Genomic DNA, 10,801 nt, shown 5'->3' with positions numbered 1-10,801 from the left:
TTGAATTTTTGGGGGGGGGGGCGGTCTTTTTGAGACAGGGTCTCCCTGAAGCCCAACTGGCCTGGAACTAGCTATGTAAAACAGCCAGGCCTTGATCTCATGGAAGGCCACCTGCCTCTGCATCCTGAGTGCTGGGAATAAAGGCATGCACCACCATGCCCTGCCTGTAGGAATGCATTTTAGTGTGATGTATCCATTTTCAAATTTCTACTACAGTTAAGGAAAGGGAGAATTCTGATTATTAGAAACCAATCATTTCCAGTGGCTCAGGGAGGAGACTAATCTATCAAGTACATTAATTTCATGCTGAATATGCAGAATGGTTAGATGTTTTCAGTATTACATGATGTGATAAAAACAGTAAATATTAGAGAAAAGTTAAAATTAATCTTACAAGATTTGTGACTTTAACATTACACTATCCTGTTACATTGTAGTCTAGGTCTTTGAAAATGGCAGATAGTGATAAAGATTGAAGACATTCTGTGGCAAACCAGAGTATTAATGATGAAAAAGAAATGAGCTACTACGTAAGACATTATTCTACATTATTATATTTACTCAAAAATGTATATTGATATGGGTAGGTAGAACCATATCTTCATGAAACTTAGTTGTATTCCCAGTACTGTATCTTTCTGAAGACTACACTATTAGTTTAATATGGAAATAAATTCAATCTATTTTGCTTTAAAGGGATCAAGTGACATTTGTTTGTAATATTCGCCTCAAGAGAGTTGCTGAATTCATGGTATATCCTCAAGGCATCATTAGTATTAGCTGTACTATGAATTATTAATGCCTCATCCCAAATTCATGGATGAAATCAAATGGTTCTTTAGCTTCTTTTTTTTTTTTTATTGAGTAGCACTAAGAATGCCCTTCAGTGTAAAGTAGGATTGCTCATCTTCATTCCTCTGCTAATTCAAAACACTCAATGCTGAATACCTGAAATGAAGTAGATTTTGAGCTGATCACTAATGAGATGAATACATGGCAAATTCATTGAATTGTGAATAAATATTTCAGTAGGTACTGTTGCAATTGATTAATACAACTTATGTGCAAAAACTAAATGAAGACAGAAAAGGGAAAAATAATTTGCAAAATGTTACAAATACATTTGTATGTTCATCATCAATATATTAAAATTTTAGTGTTGCTTTTTGGAAATGGTGTGTAATGGCATCCAAGTTGTCTATTAATTTAAACAAATCCTGTTTCTTTAGTTTTTTTAATCTGCATTTTGATATGACTGCTTTGAATTCATTTTAAAACAATTTCAAAACTGCATATAACTTGATTTGTTTTAATAAGCAAAACATATATTTAATGATATAATATGGAAGTTGTATGAAAAATATTATCTTCTCCAAATAGAAACTCTCACACCTTATTTCAGCTGATGATGAGTGAAGGCTAATACAAGGATATCCTTTCAAATTTGGATAAGTCAGTGGATTGTTCTTTTTCCAGGGATCTGTTCCTCAGGGATTTATTGTCAAGTAATTTGCATGATCTCTTTATTAGAGATTTATGTTGTATTAGAAAAATTATGATAAATATAATGCAAATTACCTGGCAATATCATTGTAATCCTAATTTATGAATACCGATATATTTTAAAATAGTCACTTTTTTTCTTTTACCTCACGACCACTTTGTGGGACAACTGACCACATGGATTTGGATTTTCCTTTACATTGAAAGAAAGGAGCAAACATGGGAGACTCTGGATAAAATTTAGGAATCAGATAACATAAATGCGTGCTTGCATGTATATGCGCCTTCTAAAATGTAATAAAGCAGATGATCACAGACATGAATTCACAAAGGTTTTGTATGACAGAAATTCCTCTGTTGGGACAAAATGCCTGAACTATGAAGTAAAGTGAAAAGGCTCTTTTTCTCACTGTTCCAATGTTTTTGATCCATATATATTTGTTTCTATTTGATATGGCTTACGGAGAAACAAATGTCGGGTTCTAGTAACGTTGTGCCAGACGGGAGCATTCTCATCCTGAAGGAAAGAGAGAGAAGGAGGAACAAGATTGCGATAGAAATAAAGAAGGTCTTTCCTAAGCAGAAACAAATCATGTGCTTCAATGTCATACATCAGTGACCCACTTCCTCCCATCATGGCTGAATGGAGGAACAGCCATGAAGTCATGGTTCCATCCCTTATGATCCAATCATCTTTCCATAAATCAGTTTCTGAATCCTGATGTCCACATCACAAATATTGAACACATGAGATTCTGGGCGTCCTTTTTGTACCCATACCCAAAGATTCATGTCTTACGAGACAATGAAACATTGAAAATGATGAAAAGTGAATTGTTTGGTCTACTATCCATGGAATACCATCTCAAATGTTTCATACCTCAGGCTCTGATTGTAGTGCTAGATGCCTAGAATTCGAGGCCCTTATATTGATTCTGCACAGTACCTAAAATGTCACATATCTCAATGTTTCTGAATCCCCCTATGCAGTTCTTATGTGGTTTACTTACATATTATACAGGTGAGAAATAGGACATATTTTCATGAGAAAATTATGTAGCTCTTTGACAATATCTGTGAGTTTAAATGACTTCATGTAGTGGAAGAGTACTCAGGACTGAACTTGGAAATATTAACTACTCTATAGAGAGCATACTAATGCAAACATTCTTAAAAGAAATGCTCAGTGTTCTCATCAGTGAAATAAAATTTAATTTTTTAAGTTATAATTTTTAAGGGATATCATGAAGATTATTTATTTTTCCAGGGTTACATATTGTTTTGATTGTTTCAATTCCTGACTTTGTACAGTTTTTCATTCTTCCTTTTCGCCCCTAGCTCCTTGGGCATTATGCCATTATACCATCTCTGCATTTATATGTCTAGATTTTCAACTATTTATGATTGAAGATTCTCTTGAATGCTTTGGAGTGTCCACTGATGTTTTATGAATTCACCACTCTGACCATGTCACTGACATACCTTGAATCAGATTCAGTGTTCTAGTAAATTAAGTCAGAATGTTAGATCCTTAGAAAATTGCCAAGGTGTAACATCTGGTCACAGTGCCATTCCTAAGCACCCATTGTATTAAACTGTGAGGACTGTATTTATAATGTGAGGTGAAAATACGAATTGAATTCTTGTTAACCATATACAGTTATTCCGGGAAATATAGAGAGATTCATATGAGGGTAAATGTGATACAAATTAAAATGGTGTTTTGAGACTGTCTTCACTTCCTGAATCTCTGAGAAATAAGACTCTGTCAGAGAAACTGAGTTATCCCTAGGCAGTAGTGTAGAACAGGCCCAGATTGAAGACTTATATTGTATTTTTCTATTACTATAAGAAGACAAGATACTTGTTTGATGTATAGGTTTTTAAAGAAGAGACTGGCTTCAAAAGGTCAAGCTTGTGCTTTGTTCTAATACAATCAGTCTTGGGAGCTGAACACAAACCACTGCTGAGTTATGTTTGATGTGCTATAGATAGTAGGACCCACGGGTCACAGGGAGCTCTCTCCTTTTTGCTCTTCCCCTTGGACACATGTCCACAGGAGACAGGAGATCTCACTCTACTGCTTATCCTACTGACTGCCTGAATCCTGCTCTTTGATTTCTGTAGTAGACATTTCAAAGGTGCTGAAAAAAAAAAATAGCTCGTCCCAGACATATATTTGACTAGTTGTACCACCCAGATTTTAATTTGGAAATCTTGATCTTACAAATACTTGAGTAACTCAACTGTCCTTACTGGCCCTTTACTAATAGTTCAGGGATTAGCAAATACATTTTCTCAGTCGTAGTAAGTGACACACACCTAAGAGCAGCTTTTGCTCTCAGATGCAATATTGTTGACACTGAAATATAACATGCATCTCATGTGTAGGTATTCAGTTTCACTGTGAGTACCTAGGAGAACAGAGTTACTAAAGTCATATGTCTATCAGAGTATTTTCCATTCCAATTCCTGATATCACTGCATTTAGTTTTCTCCTTCTCTATGTAAAAAATCAGGGTGTACAAAATTTTTATTTTAATTCCTTCTTCTTATACAGTCAAATATTGTGATCAGCATATTTTATACAATATATATTATATATGTTGTATATATTTAATCATACTTTCCTATTTGCACCATCATACTCTTATGCCTCACATTACTCCAGATACTACCATTGTCCCAATTTTTGCTATTGACATATATACATTCATATATGTGCATACATGGTTAACTTACTAATTTCACCTTTTTATACAGATGTGAGGAATTCCAACTGTGTGAGTGTTGAACAAATTTCAGAAATGCATACACAGATGAGATCTGCCAAAGTAAACCAAACAAATGAGGATGGCTTATCTGTGAAACAAGCTGATACGTGAAAAAAATAAATAAATAAACCTTGCAGATCAATGGAGCTAAAATTCCTGAAAAAGAGCAACGAACACAAGAATCTGCTGAGGCTGATATAACACTAGACTGGTTTATGCTCTCAGGCCTAGAGTCTGGAAAGTATTAGATAAAGCCAGCAGTAAATTCTCTGTGCTTTGAGTTTCCTGATACTTATTTGTTCCATTCACACATGGCTGAAATGGCAAGGACATGCTTTCCAATTCCCTTAAAAATGGCTAACTACATTCTTGACTTTGGAACCTCCTGACTTACTCATATCACATAAAGCCACACATACTGATAACATGACACTATGAAGAATCCCAAATGAGGATCCTTCCTCCCCCAGGAGGAGGAGGTAGGGTTCCTATCATTTCAAAGTGTGGGCTGGGCTTAACAATTTGCTTCCAAGAGCACTGGGAAAAACAATGATGTGACGCTGGGGGGAAGGGCTACAAACCAAAGGACAGGGTCTTTCACAATAGGGGCAATTCATGTGACACTCTGTGACCCTGAGAGAATGCAGAGAAAGGCATTTATTTACCTTTTTGGTATTCTTCCACCTAAACTCAGAAAGCCATCTAATCTTGAGAAACACATCAGACAAAACCAAAACGGGGGACTCTACAAAAATCCTTCTCAGCACCATCAAGGAGTTGAAAGAAAGGCTTCAGGGCACCTGAGAAAACATAACTAAATGGCTCTTGAAATAGTAAAAAGACCTTTATGGAAAATACAGTGAAATCAGAACAAAGTCCGCAGTTTATTCAAGCATCAGTGGGAATTCTTAGTTTGACATGGTTGTGTAAAACGTTTATCACTAGGGAATGCTGAGGGTTATATGGCACAATTTCACATTTTTTCTATAAATCAAAAGTTATTCTCAATTGTAAAGTTCTTTGTGTCTTTTTAAAATACAAAGGAAACAGGTTCTTTTTCCCCAGTAGCCCAGCTGGTCTGGAACTCACAGAGATCCACCTGCCTGCGCCTCCAGAATGCTGGGATTAAAGGTGTGTGGTACCACGCCCGGCAGGAAATACATTTTAAGTGTACCACAAGCGAGTGTAATGCTGGTGGAAGTCAGAAGAGTGCATCCGATTCTGTGGAACTGGAGTTAAGGATGGCTGTTAGCCAGCATGTGGATGTGGGGATCTGAGCCCCAGTCCTCTGCAGGAGCAGCCAGTGCTCTTAACTGCTGAGCCACCTTTCCCACCCCAACACAGATTCTCTTTAAACAGGAGGAACAAAGCACAACTACGTGCAATGTGCAGACCTTGTTTACATTCCATGCTGGAACACACTACTAAAAAAGCCTGCTTGAGACAATCGGACTGTTCGATAATAAGGGACTGCTAATTTTGTTGGGTGTGATAATCCTTGCCTGTTAGGAATAAATATTGAAGTACAATACTCCCACTGCCGCAATGTTTGGATTAAAATACTCTCAAAAATCAAGTGGATGCAGGAGACACACAGAACAAGATCAGCACAAAGCTGATGACTGCTGATTAGTGAAGGCTGCACAGAGTTTACACGATGTTCCGTTAGCTCCTGTTTGATAAAAAACGAAAATAGAACAAAACCAAAAATACTGTGTGGACTAATGCTTAAGCATTCAGACAAGAATCCAAGGCTAGCTGAACACCATAAACAGGAAATTTACCTAGAGGTTGTCTAATGTATAAAAGTGGCAAATCCCCCTTCCCCTGTTAATTAATAAATACTGAGGATGACTCAGAAGCCAAAAGTGATTAAAAAGGGGGAGGGGGCTGGGTATGAGAATTCTGCCACTTATGTCCTATTTCTAAAGAAAAGTCTCTGACAGGAGGTAATTTTCTGGCTCAACGAGACGGGCTGTGATTTGGGTGGACGGCTAAGCGCTGGGCTCTCCTAGTACCCTTAAATGCCTGGACGGCCGGCCTGATCTGTGCAGATACAGTGGACAAGGTACCTACCTCTACTCGGGCAGCAGCTAGCGCCTATCTCACGGATTCCATGCTCCTCTTCCTTTTGGATAGTGCAGTTTGGGCCTGGAGATCATGATGACTTTCCAGCCCTTCTTAAAAAAAAAAAAAAAAAAAAAAGCAGCACTGAGCGCCTTGCACACCCAGGGTCTTAACGTTATAGCCTCAACCCCGGGCTCCGAGCCTTAGGTGATATGCAGGACTTTGGTACGGCAAAGGGTTTTATTGCTGCATTTTCCCTCACTCCATACAAACACGCCACCATTTTAAACATGAAAGAAACCGCAGAAGATCAGCTTTGCCTTATGGTTTCTTATTCTCGGGGGGAAGCAAGGGCAATTTGTTGTAAACACACTTATTATTCCTGAAGTGCAGTACTCCACAGTTCTGCACAGTGTTACAATATTTTTTTAACCTTAGGAATCTTGGGATTTTCCAAATTTAGCTTGGAGGGAGAGTGCTGTCCCAGAGTGCGCACCTAGGGCCTATCCTAGTCATCTAACGGCTGGACCAGACACTGCGCGACCGCACGTCGGTGGCTTCCCGAGCCTGGCAGGACCAGCGAAAGGCGCCCTGGGGCCATCCCGCCGGGCCTGGAGGCTTTCTAGGCCCGCCTTCCACCTATGAAATGAAAAAGAGCACGCACGGAGCCGAGTGGACCCCGCCGCCGGCACCCGGCGGGACAGACTGGGCGGGAGTGCAGAGGCCAGGGGAGGGAGAAAGGGAGGAGGAGGGCGGCAGGCCGGGCAGGAGGGCGGCTCCCAGAGCCCAGAGCGCTCGCCGCACGATGCGCCGGCGAAAACGGGAGGGCGGGGCCTCTGAAGAGCTCACCAATCCAGGCGACTATGTTTATTAGCAGACCCCACCTACTTGCAAAGCATTCTGAGTAACGTGAAAATAACGAGAATTTAAGTCATTTTCGCTTCATGGGAGCAGAAACACCTTTTCGCACTAGTAAATATTGACTTTAGTTACAATATCTTGTTAAAAATTAATTAGAAAATTTTATAAATAAACTCGACCTATGTTTTAAGTAATAGGTTTACAGCCCTTTATATAGTCTACGTGATTCCATGCTTCCTCGGATGTGAGGGCGATCTGGCTGCGACATCTGTCACCCCATTGATCGCCAGGGTTGATTCGGCTGATCTGGCTGGCTAGGCGGGTGTCCCCTTCCTCCCTCAACGCTCAACGTGCGTCCCTCCCGAAGCTGCGCGCTCGGTCGAAGAGGACGACCTTCCCCGATAGAGGAGGACCGGTCTTCGGTCAAGGGTATACGAGTAGCTGCGCTCCCCTGCTAGAACCTCCAAACAAGCTCTCAAGGTCCATTTGTAGGAGAACGTAGGGTAGTCAAGCTTCCAAGACTCCAGACACATCCAAATGAGGCACTGCACGTGGCAGTCTGCCCTCCTTTTAACGAAAAACAAAAGATGATTTTTGTTTTTTAATTTAAATAACTCAAAAAATCAGTTTTTCACTTTATTTATCCTTACACGATTATTTGAACACCCTTACAACAAATTTCCAGACTTCTCCCTTTTCTACTTATTATTATGAATATTTGCTTTATAATCAAATGGACCTGTATTGACATTATTCAGAGTCACCTTATCACTGTCTTTAATGATTTACATGAAAAGGTCAATTACACGAACATACAGTACATTTGGTTGGAAAAAAAAACAGATAAAGTGAACACATGCTTAAACGATAGAAAACAGTATGTCAAATGTTTCTTTTTAAACATACTGCTTTTGGTCATACACTGAGTTCAAACAGCCTGTGTTCCTCTTTCTTCCCCTCTCCTAAACGGCACAAGAAATGGGTTAATGGGAATGTGACTTCATAGGAAAGCATGGTACCGATTAATTCCATTATGTTTTCAATTGAAAATGAAACAATTCTTAATTTGTTTGACATACATTGCCTTCATGTATTCAGGTCAGGTTTGCAAAATTCTAGGTTATAGTGCCACTGATTTTAGATGCAATGTCTGCAACACTGTTTTAACATCAATTTGCTATGTTGGGTAATTAATGGGATGTACTGTGAAGAACACAGTACCAATAGCAAGCAGCTTTCCTTTCCTGCTTGCTCTATGTGAGGCAAACCTGTGCCCCTCAGCACACCCCTGCCACAAGTCAGGACAGAATGAGCCACTCTGCCTAATTTTCTGACTTCCCAGAAAGCTTTGTAATTGTACTTGAGGTATAGTCATGGCGCAGCACAGTTCGATGCATCACCCCTGTGTCTTGCTTTTCATTCTATGACTCTGTACTAAAACCAGGTAACATTTTATTTTCACTTCTGGAATACACAGCTCGAATACACAATTTTCTCTTCTCCTCCCCCATTTAATGGGGGAAAGTGCTTCTAAGGAGTTTGCTCTTTCTGTAGCAACTTTTTCAGTCTTGTAGTTTTCTCAGCTGCTAATCAGCTGCTTTAGTGTAAACAACTATGTTCCAACTTCCCAAGGGAAGCTGTTTGTTAGTAAATAAAGGAAAGGGTACCTAGAGGAAAAGGAAGTATTCTTTAAAGGTAGGTCCTACAAAAGCATCAGGAAACAATCTGACAATGTCTAATAACCAAATAAGGTATTTTTCAATTAAAACCATGTAATGACCTTAGTTAACACTAGCTATAGAAATATGCTAATGATTCATTTGTATCTTTATGCAGTATCTACAATTTAAAGCCAACTTTCCAGCAAGCTGAGCAAGATTTGAGCTTAATTTATTTTTATACATAATACAGAAAGAGAAAATAAATATTAACCTCACAGTAAAGGACTCATTTCTAAAAACTAATTTTGTTGGTCTCCATAATATGCGTTCAGGATATAATACAGAAAAGCATTCAGTTTCAAGTTGTGCTTACATATATAATTTCAGAAGTTTTGCTGCCAGCTTGTTAACATGAAAATGTTCCCTATGAAATGTGTCCATCATGTGCTTATCTCATGCCCCTCAGAGTCATCGTGCTTGGTCAAGTATGCCTTTGAGTCAGGTTCTCCAAAGCATAAAATACTCCCTGATGTTAGGGTAGAGCCTTTGGAAAGTCATAGTAATTTGTTTAGGCTGCGACACATTACTGATACACCAAAGCAATCATTTACCAACTTACTAACTTGGACCACAAGAAAAGATATTCACCCTAACCTACCATTTCAACTTATAAAAATGATCATTTCTAATGGTTTGCTTTGCTGTATTCTGGAACCTGTAACCAAAAGGGAAGTAGTCTGAGCCAGGAAAAATGTGAGTCAATTAACTATTGTACTGTTGCACTCACTGTGGCTACTGTCCCTTTTGCCTTTAAGGTAAGCATGAGTGCAGACAGATGTGCACTACAGATGCAGAGCGGACCTTCTCTCTTTCCTTGTCTGCAGACTAGCTTTGTTACCGGCAAAATTGCTGTAAACATTTCTCTCAATGGAACAGCCTTGAAAGAAACCACCCAGGGTAGGATTCCGATGTGGCACACGAGAGACATAACATCGTGGTGACCGTGACTTCCTACATAAGTGGGAAACGTCCCCTATCTTTCTGTTCTTAAAATTGTCCTGAGAGTTTGGCTAGGAGAGATTATGAGGGGTTCCTAGCGAAGAACTGAGCTGAATACACCACTCACTCTGTTACAAAAAGATCTTCGAATGCCTTGAAACTTGATTTGTTTTTTGTTTTTTCATCTTGACAAAGGTTTAACAACCTGTTATTAAGAAGTGTTGAGCCCAGTGGAGTAACATAGGCCTTTAATCCCAGTGCTTGGGAGGGCAGAGGCAGGTGGATCTCTGTGAGTTCAAGGCCAACCTGGTCTACATAGCGAGCTCCAGGCCAGCTGGGGCTACAGGGAGACCCCGTCTCAAAAAACACTGAAAAGGGGAAAAAAAGAAAGGAGACGTTTTGACATTCAAAACAATTTAAAGGGTTAGAGATATGGGTCAGTGGTTCAGAGCAGTGGCAACTCTTTCAGAGGACCTGGGTCTGGTTCCCAGCGCCGACACGGTGGCTAACAATCACCCTTAACTCCAGTTCAACAAGTTCTGACACACTCTTCTGTCCTCCACAGGCACTGCATGACATGGGTACACTTACATACATGTAGGCGAAACACTCATACACATAAAATAAAAATAATCATTTATAAATTAAAATTTTTTTATAAAGGAACATGAAAAAGCTCCCCTTATATTGGTGCAATTTGATTTTTTTTTCGGTCTTTTTTGAGACAGGGTCTCCCAGTAGCCCCAGCTGTCCTGGAACTCGCTATTTAGACCAGGCTGGCCTTGAACTCACAGAGATCCACCTGCCTTTGCCTCCAAAGTGCTGGGATTAAAGGCATGTGCCACCATGCCTGGCCCACAATTTAATTGTTTTAAAAAAATATTTTGTTTCTCTCTCTCTGTGTGTGTGTGTGTGTGTGTGTGTGTGTGTGTGTGT

At 39.5% G+C, this 10,801-nt stretch overlaps 1 long non-coding RNA gene across 3 annotated transcripts; it reads right to left on the bottom strand.

The window, feature by feature from the left end:
* Positions 1-206: 206 nt before the first annotated feature.
* Positions 207-7,089, bottom strand: LOC103739399. Of its 3 annotated transcripts, none has more exons than XR_003850571.1 (4): positions 6,841-7,089; positions 6,354-6,457; positions 4,246-4,329; positions 207-2,020 (listed from the first exon to the last, which is right to left on the bottom strand). It is a non-coding gene; the product is annotated as an uncharacterized LOC103739399 (long non-coding RNA). The 3 variants fall into 3 exon arrangements; XR_003850570.1 differs by having other exon boundaries at positions 6,354-6,454; XR_003850572.1 differs by having other exon boundaries at positions 4,255-4,329; positions 6,354-6,454.
* Between the last annotated feature and the right edge of the window lie 3,712 nt (positions 7,090-10,801).

The sequence above is a fragment of the Nannospalax galili genome, unplaced genomic scaffold, assembly GCF_000622305.1.
Source record: "Nannospalax galili isolate Female #2095 unplaced genomic scaffold, S.galili_v1.0 scaffold1699, whole genome shotgun sequence".
In the NCBI taxonomy this organism is placed as follows: domain Eukaryota; kingdom Metazoa; phylum Chordata; class Mammalia; order Rodentia; family Spalacidae; genus Nannospalax; species Nannospalax galili.
This window is presented reverse-complemented; position numbering and strand designations above follow the sequence as displayed.